The sequence below is a fragment of the Phragmites australis genome, chromosome 16, assembly GCF_958298935.1.
Source record: "Phragmites australis chromosome 16, lpPhrAust1.1, whole genome shotgun sequence".
Lineage (NCBI taxonomy): Eukaryota > Viridiplantae > Streptophyta > Magnoliopsida > Poales > Poaceae > Phragmites > Phragmites australis.
In genome coordinates, this window is record NC_084936.1 from 17,891,251 (window position 1) to 17,904,662 (window position 13,412).

Sequence of the window (13,412 nt, forward strand, 5' to 3'; positions counted from 1 at the left end):
GGGAGCACCGGTCGTGGTTTACCTGCAAGGAAGTGACCTGCATTAAATGTCTAGGCTAATGGACGCCACTCTGACACCCCGACGTGATGAAGGTTATCCTAACACCCCTGACGGTGCGCGCCGGGCCACAATCGGCGACCAGCTCGCCCCCTTCAGGGGTAGGCACCACGATAATTACTACAGTGTATATTTATCTCCCCAATAGGATAGAAGGTAGTTATCCGGAATAAGGTCCGGTAATTTAGTCAGATCCTGATATTTGTACACTATGATAACTTGTACGTCAAGCTACACATGTCCATATAAATAGAAGGCCATGGTCCTCTAGGCAAAGCACGGACACAGCGGGAAAGAACAAGCAACACAGCGAACGTTGTGATACTCCTCCCAAAGTGATACATTTTTACACCATTAATATATTCATGGTGTTCCTTCCTCTCAAACTTCGTCTCCAAACTTGAGTCTACTTTTTAGAAAAAACTCTTGCTGTACTTGCTGGGACAAGATGAACTCTTACTCCAACAATAGTTAAACCATATTGTAGTTGAATTGTTGATTTCTATCAGATTCTATATAATTTTTAGCATATATGACTGAATCATGTATGTCTGAATTGTTAATTTTTTGGTTCTGTATAATTTCAGTTTCCGTGGTGTTCCCGGCGGATTTTGGATCCTCGCGGGGTTTGAATTCAGAATTAATTTTACACCTATTACGTGTTTCAAGTTTCCCTTCAAGTTTAGATAGGATTTTTCATTCAGATTTCAAGTCAGTCAGGTACGTTGTTACTACATTCGACCCCGACTTACTATGTTGCGAGGCCTATTCCAATTCGTGTTGAGTCTGGCCTACACGTTTTCTCTTTTCAGAGGAAGAATAAAGCAAAACCCGACGAAAAAGAACCACCGCGTCGCCACGTGACTGGGGTCCAATGCCCTGGCCCCACCCACGCCAGCCCCCTTTGTTTTCTGGGGCCCACCGCCGCATCGGTCGCCCGTTTGGCTCCTGCAGCCACACCGCGCGCTCATCAGTCAAGCCATCACGACGCACCAACCCAACCCAACCCAAACCCAGATCCTTGGTTCCTCGCCACCGACCAGCGCCCACCACCATGCTCGCCTCCTCCGACGAGCGCCCCCTCGTCGAGCTCGCCACCGCCGCCCCCTCCACCCCAACCTCTTCCGCCCCCTTCCCGGCCCCTGCCACGCCGGGGTTCTCCCGGACGGTCCGGTGCAACGCCCCCTCCTCCTCCTCATTCCCAGCCGATGGCGGGGGCGCCGCGCAGCCGGCGTACCCGGGGAACGCGATCTCGACCACCAAGTACACCGCTGCCAGCTTCGTGCCCAAGTCGCTCTTCGAGCAGTTCCGCCGCGCCGCCAACTGCTTCTTCCTCGTCGTCGCGTGCGTCTCCTTCAGCCCTCTCGCGCCCTACCGCGCCGTCTCCGTCCTGCTCCCGCTCGTCGTCGTCATCGGGGCCGCCATGGCCAAGGAGGCTGTCGAGGACTGGCGACGGAAGCAGCAGGTAAGCGCCCCCCGCCCCTCCCCGCCGCTCCCTTCTTCTTTGCCCCAGGATGGGGGTGGGGGCGGGGCATAGGGGACTGGCGGTTGCTGATCCCGGCCCACCGGGTGGTTGGACTGGTTGGTTGGTTAGTTCGTGGGGAAGTGGGGGCGGATTAGATTTGTTCCATCCTTCTCGGGACTACTGTGGTCTGAATTCGGTTTGTGCATATACAAGGCAGTTTAATAGTCGAAGTGAAGCTCTGAGTCATTTTCTTTCATGAATCTCGCACACGTACAGTCCATATCCTAGAACTCAATTGCTTTTTTTTGTCTTGCAAACGCACTATCATTTCGCTGTAAGATGTGAAAGGTCATACATATTTATACGCTTGGGATTATCAAAGGGTCATATTTAGTTTGTGTGTCTGATCAAAAGCTTGCATTAATTACTGACAATAATATAAGAGAAAGCGCCCATGCAAACTTGTGGGTGTGTCAAATTCACTATTGCTTTTAGTTAACATGCATGGTTTTACCGCACATTAACAATTTGCATTGTGTTTCTGAGATTTGAACTAATACATATTTTGTGGAAGTCATTTTTAAATGTTTGTCACTCCTTGAGGCTTGAGCAATGTATTCAGATTCTTTTCTTAAATTTTCGACTGAACTAAGCTTGTTTTGTCCTTTTTCTTAGGACATCGAAGTGAACAATAGGAAGGTTGAGGTGTATGATGGGGCCCAATCATTTCATGAAACAGAATGGAAGAAGCTTCGAGTTGGTGATATAGTTAAAGTTAAGAAGGATGAGTTCTTCCCTGCTGATCTTCTTTTGCTTTCATCGAGCTATGAGGATGGAATATGTTATGTTGAGACAATGAATCTTGATGGAGAGACAAACTTGAAGCGGAAACAGTCCTTAGAGGTGACTATGGGCTTGAATGATGAGCATTTTTTGCATAGCTTCAAGGCTTTCATTCAATGCGAGGATCCAAATGAGAAACTATATTCTTTCCTAGGGACGTTGTACTGCAATGAGCAACAATATCCTTTGTCTCCACAACAGATCCTACTAAGGGACTCGAAACTTCGGAATACAAACTTTATATATGGCACTGTAATATTCACGGGGCATGACACAAAGGTGATGCAAAATGCAATGGAGCCACCATCAAAGAGGAGTTCAGTCGAACGGAGAATGGATAAAATAATATATCTTCTTTTTGTGATTCTCTTTACTATTGCATCTTTTGGGTCAGTTGTGTTTGGAATCAAAACAAAGGGTGAGCTAAGTGCAGGAAACTATGCATGGTACCTTAGACCAGATCAATCAAGTATATTCTTTGATCCAAACAGAGCATCATTTGCAGCCTTTTGCCATTTTCTCACAAGCCTTTTGCTGTATTTGTGCTTGGTGCCTATTTCATTGTATATATCGATAGAAATTGTCAAAGTGTTACAGTGCACATTCATAAATCAAGATCAGGATATGTATTGTGAGGAGTCTGATATTCCTGCAAGGGCTCGCACATCAAATTTGAATGAAGAACTTGGTCAAGTCCATACTATACTCTCTGACAAGACAGGAACATTAACATGCAATTCAATGGAGTTCTTGAAATGTTCTATAGCCGGTGTTGCTTATGGGAACAGGCCTACAGAAGTAGAGATGTCTTATGGAGGAATAGATGAAGCTTCTGGCTGTAATGGGCCTAAAGATGCTGCTAAATCTAAGAGACTAGTCAAGGGATTCAACTTCACTGATGATCGTTTGATGAATGGGGAATGGACCAAAGAATGTTCTCTGGATGCTATAGAGATGTTTTTCCGTGTGTTAGCTGTTTGTCATACTGCAATTCCTGTGGTAGATAGAAATTCTGTTGGTATATCTTATGAAGCTGAGTCTCCTGATGAAGGAGCTCTCGTTACAGCCGCAAGAGAGTTTGGTTTTGAATTTTATCGTAGGACACAGACGACCATATCAGTTCATGAATACGATCCTGTCTTTGGTAGAAAAGTGGATAGGTGCTTATCGTCTCTACTGTTCTTAGTGATTATTCTTCAAAGCCGTGACCATTGCCTCTTACATAATGCCTAATTTTTATTTCAGAACCTATAAACTACTCAACACCTTAGAGTTTAGCAGTGCTCGTAAGCGTATGTCAGTTATTGTGCAGACTGAAGAGGGTCGGATATTTCTGTTCTGCAAAGGAGCTGACAGGTTCGATAAATTTGTTTCAATATGTGATGTCAATCTTCTATGTTCCACAAAGTGTAACATTGAAGTATTTATTCATTTCATTGCATTGTATTGTATTTACCCTTCTTAAGCTGATTACATGTCCAAATCATGATAGTATTAGCTTTCAAGTTAGGCAAAGCACAATATGTGAACTATTACAGCTATCTTGAGTGGAACTTACTTAAACTTACAAATTTAACTTGCTATTCATTTCTTAGCCTTCTCCAAGTTATGTTAAAATGCTATTTTTTTCTTTTCATATTTGTTCTTCAGTATAATACTTGAAAGGCTCTCCAAGGATAATGAAAATGCTTGTCTGACCAAAACAATGTGTCACATCAATGAGTACTCTGAGGCAGGTCTTCGGACACTGGCACTTGCATATCGTGAACTTACAGAGGAAGAGTATGTTGTATGGAATGAGGAGTACTTAGTTGCCAAGAATTTTGTACATACCGATCATGATGCAGCTGTGGAGAAGGCATCAGAAAATATTGAGAAAAATTTGATTCTCTTAGGTGCTACTGCTGTGGAGGACAGATTGCAGAAGGGGGTACGTTCATTTCCACTTGGTACTTTTTTTTGAAGTCTTATATTTATTTGAACAGACGAGCTTCTTCTATGTTTGTTCTCAGTGACTAACAGACTATTGTCCTTCGGAAAACCCCCTCTCTTGAGCATTTATATGGTTACTGTCACATAGTTTGTACTTGTTATAGTTTTATTTGTTCACTTGTTTTGATATCCTTTGAGGAAAAATCTTCCCTTTTGAAGTTTTTACCATGTAAGCGAACTGTCCAACTCTTCTGCAGTACAGGATCAATGCTTGTATCAACTCTAATTTCTTTGCAGGTTCCAGAGTGTATTCACAAACTTGCTCAAGCTGGAATTAAGATCTGGATTCTAACAGGCGACAAGCTAGAGACAGCTGTCAACATAGGGTTAGTATCATATGTTGTTACATGCCTGAGAACTGAGATCTCACCACCTTAAAGTTTAATATATATTAGTGCTTGGTATCCAGTTATGCCTGCAACCTATTGAGGAAGGAGATGGAGGAAATTTTTATCACGCTGGATAACTCAAGTACAAATGATGGCGAGTGCAATGGAGAAGGCAATAGAATGGTATGTAATCAAGAAAAAAAACACTTATTTGCTGTTACTTGCACGTATGGATAAATAATAGCGGAATTATACACCTTTTTAAAATGCTAGCAAACTTCGAAGATATGTCTTTATTAAATGTGAATGCTTGATGTCAATAAGTATGGGTATTATTAGATCATCTTAGTAGCGTAGTGTGTGGGGGGGGGGGGGGGACGAGCACTTGCTTGGTTGGTAGAGGGTGCTGTCAAGCACCAAGCCTGCCCAGGCTTGAATCCAGGTGCCTACCTTCTTAATTTGCACGGTAGAGCTCCTGGCATAACTGTAAAAAAAAGCATACTGGGCAAACAGATGGGATGTATAAGATCAGATTACATCGTGTATGCTCTACTGTTTCTAACTTTTTGTATCTGCTCATATAGGCTCCCTACGAAGAAATTGATAGAAAATTACAAGATGCTAGAAGAAATATTTCACAGAAAGGAACTTCGACTCCATTTGCTCTTATCGTTGATGGCAATGCTCTAACACATGCTCTCATGGGCAGCCTTAAGAACTCATTTCTGGATCTGGCCGTTGATTGTGCATCTGTTTTATGTTGTCGGATTTCCCCGAAACAGAAAGCTCTGGTGAGTAACAACCACTACATATTACTCTTGTTTGATCACTTTCTAACAATTTCATGTAGGTTCTTACATTCATTGTTGAATGTCATTAGCTGCTTGGTACAATTGCAGATCACCAGGTTGGTTAAAATTAGGACAACCAAAACTACACTAGCTATTGGTGATGGAGCAAACGATGTTGGTATGCTACAAGAGGCTGACCTTGGGGTTGGAATAAGTGGTGCTGAAGGAATGCAGGTCTGTAGTTCCATGCCTATATTCATTTTTTTAAATCTGTCAATATTATTCTGTTGTTATGACTTTTTGCCTATGTTTCGATTCTTGAAATGGACCAAAAAGAGCTGCAATCATAATGCTTTAAGTTTTTGCTTACAAGACCTGACAAAAATTACTCACTTGGAAATCAAGTTGGAAGTTCGTAGCTGCCTGAAAAAGCTTGTTCTGTACTGTGTTTTAGAACTGAGAGTTACTGATTACTTGAGTGGACATTGAGATTAATTACCAGTTGACCATATATCTTGATATTAGGAATAAGCCTTATTTATGTCATGAGAAGAGCACTGTGTGCCATCATGCGAGAATTGAGAAGAATGTTGCATTTTAGCTTTGGTGCTTCAAGGGTTTTTTTTATCTGTCACCATGGGAGTTATTTGGTGATGCCAACAATGGTCTGCTCACCTTTTTCATTATCTTGTTTGAATCACCTGGTCATATTTCTCATGTTTGAGTTGTTTTGATGCCTTGAAACTGTGAAATTAATATCTGGCAGAAAATTGCATTGACAACAGACTTTGTTTTTTTTTCCAAATTGACAACAGTCTTTTCAATTGAACTCCAGGTTTTCTACAGTTTTACTCAGACTAGCATCCTACCTTTTATCCCGTCCTCACAGCGCTGATTTTTGGTATCTGCTTTACATTATCTACAATCTGATTTTTTGAGAGAATTACCTAACATCTTACGGCGCTTTGTATTACAGGCTGTGATGGCGAGTGACTTTGCAATAGCTCAGTTCCGTTTTTTGGAGCGGTTACTTCTTGTGCATGGTCATTGGTGTTATCGCCGGATTACAGCTATGGTAAAGTGCTGCCTCTTCTGCTTCTTTCACTCTTCAGTGAACTACTCCCTCCAGTCTAATTTGCTTATCATTTAGTACAAGACACTCTCCAGTACACTGCTTTAACCATTATATTCCCAACAGTATGTTTAAGGATATTTATATAGAAGTCCTTTTGATGATGAATCTAATTTCTATGTGAAAAATTAAATTCTTGTTTGTGTAGTAGTGAACAGAGTTTTAAAGGTTAATTGCACACTTCTCAGGATGACATTAATGTTGGACTGGAGATGAATAACTGTTAAGATATCATGGTATAATAGATCCACCTAAAACATGCATAGAAATTACCGATTTCTTTGCAGTAACTGAAGTTCCTTGATTCTGTTCATAAGTATGTCTGGTTTTTCCTTTTCTTTTTACCTCCGAAAGATTGTTATTTGTGTATCAGACTAAAATTTCATGCGCATCTCAAGACACAAGATATCTAATTTTTTTTACGCATTTTCTTATTCACTGAAGTCCTGTATACTTGATCATATTATTCAGCACTGAAGTAGCAAAATTTGTAGTATTATTCTCAGGTTCTTAATTTAGCTCTTGCAATTTCTAAACAGTCTGCATTCTGTTTGTGATATGGACAGATATGCTATTTTTTCTTCAAGAACATTACATTTGGCTTAACACTTTTCTGGTTTGAGGCTCATGCTATGTTCTCAGCCCAACCTGCTTACAATGATTGGTTCATATCTTTCTACAATGTTGCCTTCACATCTCTTCCTGTCATCGCTCTTGGTGTGTTGATAAAGATGTCTCTTCTCGTGTTTGCCTCGAGGTTTGTAATCTCCTGCCAGATTCAAAGTTTTCCTTTTGAGATGGCTTGCCAGATTCATGTGTGTGGTTATAATGTATATCTGAGCTTACTTTAGAGTTGTTTCAATCTTTGCACTTGTTCATTTCCCTCCCTTCCTAAACATTTTTTATTCCTTTCCATCGCAGGTCCCTTCATTACATCAAGATGGTGTGAATAATACACTCTTCAGTTGGCCTCGAATACTCAGCTGGATGTTAAATGGGATGTGCTGTTCGATAATAATATACTTTGGTGCCCTCAATGCTGTTCTCATTCAGGCTGTCCGACAGGATGGTCGTGTTGCTGGGTTTGATATCCTTGGAGTGACCATGTATACTTGTGTAGTGTGGACAGTGAATTGCCAATTGGCACTCTACATCAGCTACTTCACATGGATACAACACTTTGTCATCTGGGGAAGCATACTGATTTGGTACACTTTTCTGGTCATTTATGGCTTGTTTCCTGCAGCAATATCAACCACTGCGTATCATGTTTTCTTGGAGGCTTGTGCTTCGAGCCTATATACTGGTTATCCACTCTGGTAATTGTTGTGACTGCCTTGATCCCATTCTTCGTCTACAAAATAATGTGGTCACTGTTTTACCCACCGTACTATGGTCAAGTGCAGAGAAATAACTCAAAGAATTGACGATGCCTGTGGTATAAGATGTTGCTGAATGATATGTACAGTCCTTCTATTTAACATACATTATGGTTCACTCTCTAAACCATGGTATCAAAGGCAATGTATATTAACAAAGTTGGCTGCTAATTAGATTACGTGCATACATGGGTTTATACCTGTAAAATTACAGATTCAAGCTATAGGACTGGGACTGTCAAACATCACAATGGAAGTGGTGTCTCTTCAGAATCTCGCTGTCAGGTGGAAGGAACTTCAAGCAGCAAATTGATTTTTGGGTCATGCCGTGGGTATATGACGATCCTCTGGGACCTCCCCCTTTTTTTGTGGTGGGCTGAGGTTATCGTGGGGCAAATTGCAACCTGGGTTATATAACATGATACATGGCATGGAGGAAACTGCAAGTATGATTGATTGATTTCCATAACATACTGTACGTAGTATTATACTAGGGAAAATACTGTTCTTGTAATATGGAACATATTTTGGTCACAGTTGATATCCTTTGATGGTCCAATGGTTTCTGACTTGTCCTTGCTCAGGCTTGTCCAGTTCCAAGTCATTTTCTTCTGATGATTCTTGACGGACTACTCTTGTCTGCCTTCTTCGTCAGTAGAAGCATTGTCCAACAGTGCGCATTCAGATTTATTGCTGCTTCAACAATCGTTTTAGAGCCCAAGTACCTGTCTGATATAGTAGTTTGATTTAACTTTTGATTTGGTTTGGTTGTTAAAAGATGAGATGATCTGCCAGCTCGTACAGTTACTCAAAGGTGAGGCTCTTCTAAGAGTTTACATTTTTTTTTTTTTGGCATGATTTTTGTCCTTAAGCACGCGAAATTGCAAGTATGGATATCAGAAATTTTTGTTCTGCGATTCTTGCAAGGGCTCTGTGTATACCTGTGATCAGTTGCTGGTCCATCATTTTTTGTTTGCCATTAGTAAGAGGCAAACTGAAGACCAATGTTAAAGAGGCATCTGATGCAGGGAAGAAACAAAGAACAGGGACACTTGGAAGGAACAACTGAATCCAGCAAGCAAGCTAGAATGGGATGGCCCATACTCACACTGGCTTCTTTCTCATATGCGTCGTCTCAGTTTTGTCGACGAGCTCCTTGTCTAAGCACATTTTTATCAACCAAATACTATCCTTATCATCCACTGTCATCAAACCAAGTGGCTTTCACCCACGTGGCATATGACATGGACAAGAGAACTGACGGATAGAAGAAAAAAGGTATCCTTTATTATTGTTATTTTTGTGCGGTATCATGTTTCTAAATTAAAGATAGCTTAATCGATGAATTCCATAATGAAACGATTTCTATTTTTTCTGTTCTAGAAATGTTATCTGGAAAAACGTTTCGCATTTCAGTCCATTAAATCTCGTTGATTGAAAAGGTCATGCGATTTTAGGCGGTCGCCTCATAATCCTTCCGTCCTCAAGGGCGCGTTTGGTTCTAGAGCTTGCCTCGTCTTTCCGAGGTCTCGCCTAGCCATGCCCGCGTTAAAGAGCTATATTTGCCGGCGAAGAAAATCCTAGAGTAAAAGGAAGCCAGACAACCTTGGTCAGGAATCAAACACTAGTTGAACACTGATTTTTCGCCCATCCCGGCCGGCTACTAGGCTAGGTGAGCTTCATGCCAAGAGACAAACACATTCGAAGTCGATGAGTTCATCCGAATACACTCGAAGCTGATGTGTTTACGTGCAAATGTATGGGTTACGATCTTAGATTAAGATTATAGTTCTGTTTGGCCTCCAGCTCAAAAAAAATCTTAACTAGGTATTTCTAATTTTAGAAAATTGTGAAGCTGAAGTTGAAGCTGTAGATACATTAAAGATATTTAGATGAGTCATCTTATTTCTATTTTATATTAAAAATTGATCATTAAATTATTTTATTTTAACCTATAATATCAAAATTTAACATAAAATTGGAAGATAGAGCTTCGCTAAATATGATGTAAGAGGCATCCAAACTATCTCCATATGTAGAAGACTCAATTAGGCTGCATACATCTTTGGATGTAGGTGATTAGATAGCTTTATTCCATTATTGGAAAAACACTGGCAAAATTGATTATGGAGGATGCGTTTGGTTCCTTTGCTAGCTTTTGTCTCAGTCTTGCTCTATGAGGACATGAATTAACCACCTAGCAGAGATTTTCTTGGCTCTGTTCGAGCATGTTTGGTTAGGTTGACACTTTTTATTTTTTTTTCTGAAAAACTACTTTTTTTAGCTTCTGATTTCTGGTTATTAGTTTTTATGATAAATTTTTAGCTTTTTAGTACACTAAAAGACAGAAATGCTTCTTTCGATCAGCTCCTCAGCTTTTAGTTCGTTTTATTAGAAGCTAACTTTTCTTTTTTTTTTAAAAGCCAACTCAACAACTGAGATGATTGGTTCAACTTTTGACTTCTGAGAAACTAAAGACAGAAAAGCTGAACCAAATACAGTCTTAAGCCAAACTAGCCAACCTGCTTAGATAGGTTGGTACAGAACATATGAACGGGGCAAAATGCTTAGCGGCATGGCTCAAAGGTCTATCATCAAGCGCTAGAACGTGGAGGACTTAGATTACTTGTGGGAAGTGCTTTAAATATAGGTTCACACTACTGTAGAAAATATTATCACTATCGATTCAAAAACTGTATTACTACCGATTTTTGAACCAGCAGTGGATAAGTAGTAGTGAACCAGTAGTAATACAAACTTTCACTGCCGGTTATACTTATCACTGCCGATACCAGCTACGAACCGATAGTGATACTTAATCTAAAATAAAAATATATAGATTTAAACATTTTTAACCAAGATTAATATTACTAATCACAATAATAATAGAGTTTATATCACACTAATCATACTGTACACCATAAGCTAACGTCATTCATACGGCTGTGTGCAAAACCCTAAACATGCGCATCTAAACTACATGCGCTCAAGATGATATTCAATCCAGAAGCGGAAGTCGTTGTCGTCTGCGTCCTCATTGTTGGCGGCGTCACCATTGCCATCGCCAAGGTTGTCCCTAGCCTCCTCCTCCTCTTTCTCCTCATCCTCATCCTCTTCCTCTTCTGACGAGCTCGACCAAGACTTCTTCGCCTTTGGCTCGTCGATGAAGAAATCACACACCTTATCCTCAAAGAGGGAACCCACCGAGTCACCAAAGTCTAAGGTCGGACGTGCCTCATCTGACCACCACGATGGTGGGGCCTCCTCCTCCCCCAGATGAGGACGCGGGTGTGGGTGGTGTCCTCGGAGAAGGCAGTGGAGGCAGTGACGGATCCATGGATCGTGCGGTGCGACGACGATGGGAGACAGTGATGGTGGCGAGGGTTGGTTAGAGCGAGAGCGAGAGAGAGTGAGCAATATTTAAAGTCGCTGGAAGATATCGAGCAACCAGGCGCGTAAAACCAAGCAGTCACGCGCGTGAAGCATACGAAATTAACTTTTGGGAAGAAAAAAGAAAGACCACTATCATTGTTGGTTCTTGTTGACTCAATTTTTTATGTGCGTCTGAAGCTTCTGAACTGATAGTGATATGATATCACTGCTGGTTATTTTTTAACCGGCAATGAAGAAGGGACGCAGATGATCTTTTCTGTAGTAGTGACATTAATAACCAGCGATGAAGAAGGGACGTAGATGATCTTTTCTATAATGGTGACCAACAAAGATTGACTCACAGTGTTTCAAATTGTAATCGGGGGATGTGCGCAGTACGAATAACAAGTTGTAACTCACAGTGTTAGCTTCTCGTATTGCAATTATGTATTTATGGACGTGAAGTTGTAACTGGTCTACCTAACAAGTTGTAACTCAGTGTTTCGAGTTGTAACTGAGGGATGTGCGCAATACGAATAACAAGTTGTAACTCACAGTGTTAGCTTCTCGTATTGCAATTATGTATTTATCGATGTGAAGTTGTAACTAGTCTACCTAACAAGTTGTAACTCACAGTGTTTCGAGTTATAACTGGGGGATGTGCGCAGTGCGAATAACAAGTTGTAACTCATAGTATTAGCTTCTCGTGTTGCAATTATGCATTTCTGAGCGTGAAGTTGTAACTGGTCTATCTAACAAGTTGTAACTCACAGTATTTCGGATTATAACTAAAGATGTGTACAATGCAAATAGCAACTACGCATAAGCGCAGAATAGTCTTTCCGTGTATATGTATATCATGTTGACTATCACAGAGACCAAATGCGCCGTCAAATATTCAACAGGAAGGGGCTCCAGGCTCCAGTAAAACAATACGGTGACCCAGATTTTGCTTAAGCTCAACTATGGACGCACAATATTGGACTCGTTTTGCATAAAAAATGGCTTTTTTCCACTCAAGTCCACTATTGTTTATTAAACGAAGACTTTAGGTGGATTTGAGACTTAGGGTTGAGAGAATTAAGCTATAAACACGAAGGAGTAGGAGAAACTCTAATTCGATCTTTCATATATCTTTTTTATCTTTGCTATATTTATATTTTAGTCCCATAATATTCGGTTAGATATATGCGCGTATCCTACTATATTTAAGAAAAAATCTAAGTAAAATTTAAAGATCCAACTAAATAAAGGTAGGGGTGTATCTTTTAGTTTCACATTACTAGCGGAGGTAAAGAAAGATCAACTTAAAATGAATTGTCTCTTCCATTCACTTAATATGTGTGGATAATGTGTGGATAAGAGAACTAGAAGAACACACGCACTGCTTGCCTCGCTAAAAGCAAAGGGTGCGAGCAAATAACACTTGCATGAATGGTCCAATAAAATCAGATCTAGTAGCTTGCACATGTGCCGCCTCCTTGTGCAGTTTTTTTTTGTCAAATGGATATATATGGAAATCGTGGCACATAATCGAGTCCAATCGTAACATGTAATTAAATCTGATCATGACACGTCTCTACCACGTAATTCTCACTCTATATATATCTATCGGGCGACGTTATAAACTATACAAGCAATTATGGTTTTGCTCGTCTCTCTGTTGCGTTATTGCACATAGTCTACTCCATCCTATAGCGCCGGTATTCACCGACGAATGAGAGAGAAGGTCTCTAGAACCCATCGCTCTTGGGATCCTACAGCAGAAGAGAGAGAATAAGATTTTTAGAAGCACTCGTCGCAACTGTTTATTGTCTGCTTTCTCTACATCATCACGGTCTGCTTCCTTTACGTCACATCTGCCGTCGTCTGCTGCATCACTATTACAGAGACACAGCATCTCACATTGTCGATAGGTATGTTCACTTTGATCTATCATATTTAGCATGCCTGTTTTTTTTACTGTTTTTGTTTTAAAATATATTAGAGATATATGTCTAAGATAGACACTTGTAACATATGTAATATGTAATGATAATAGATATGTTCCTA

At 40.6% G+C, this 13,412-nt stretch overlaps 1 pseudogene; it reads left to right on the forward strand.

Moving 5' to 3' along the window:
* The first annotated feature begins 1,001 nt into the window (after nt 1-1,001).
* Nucleotides 1,002-8,559, forward strand: LOC133894918 (probable phospholipid-transporting ATPase 8; annotated as a pseudogene).
* The last annotated feature ends 4,853 nt before the right edge of the window (nt 8,560-13,412 follow it).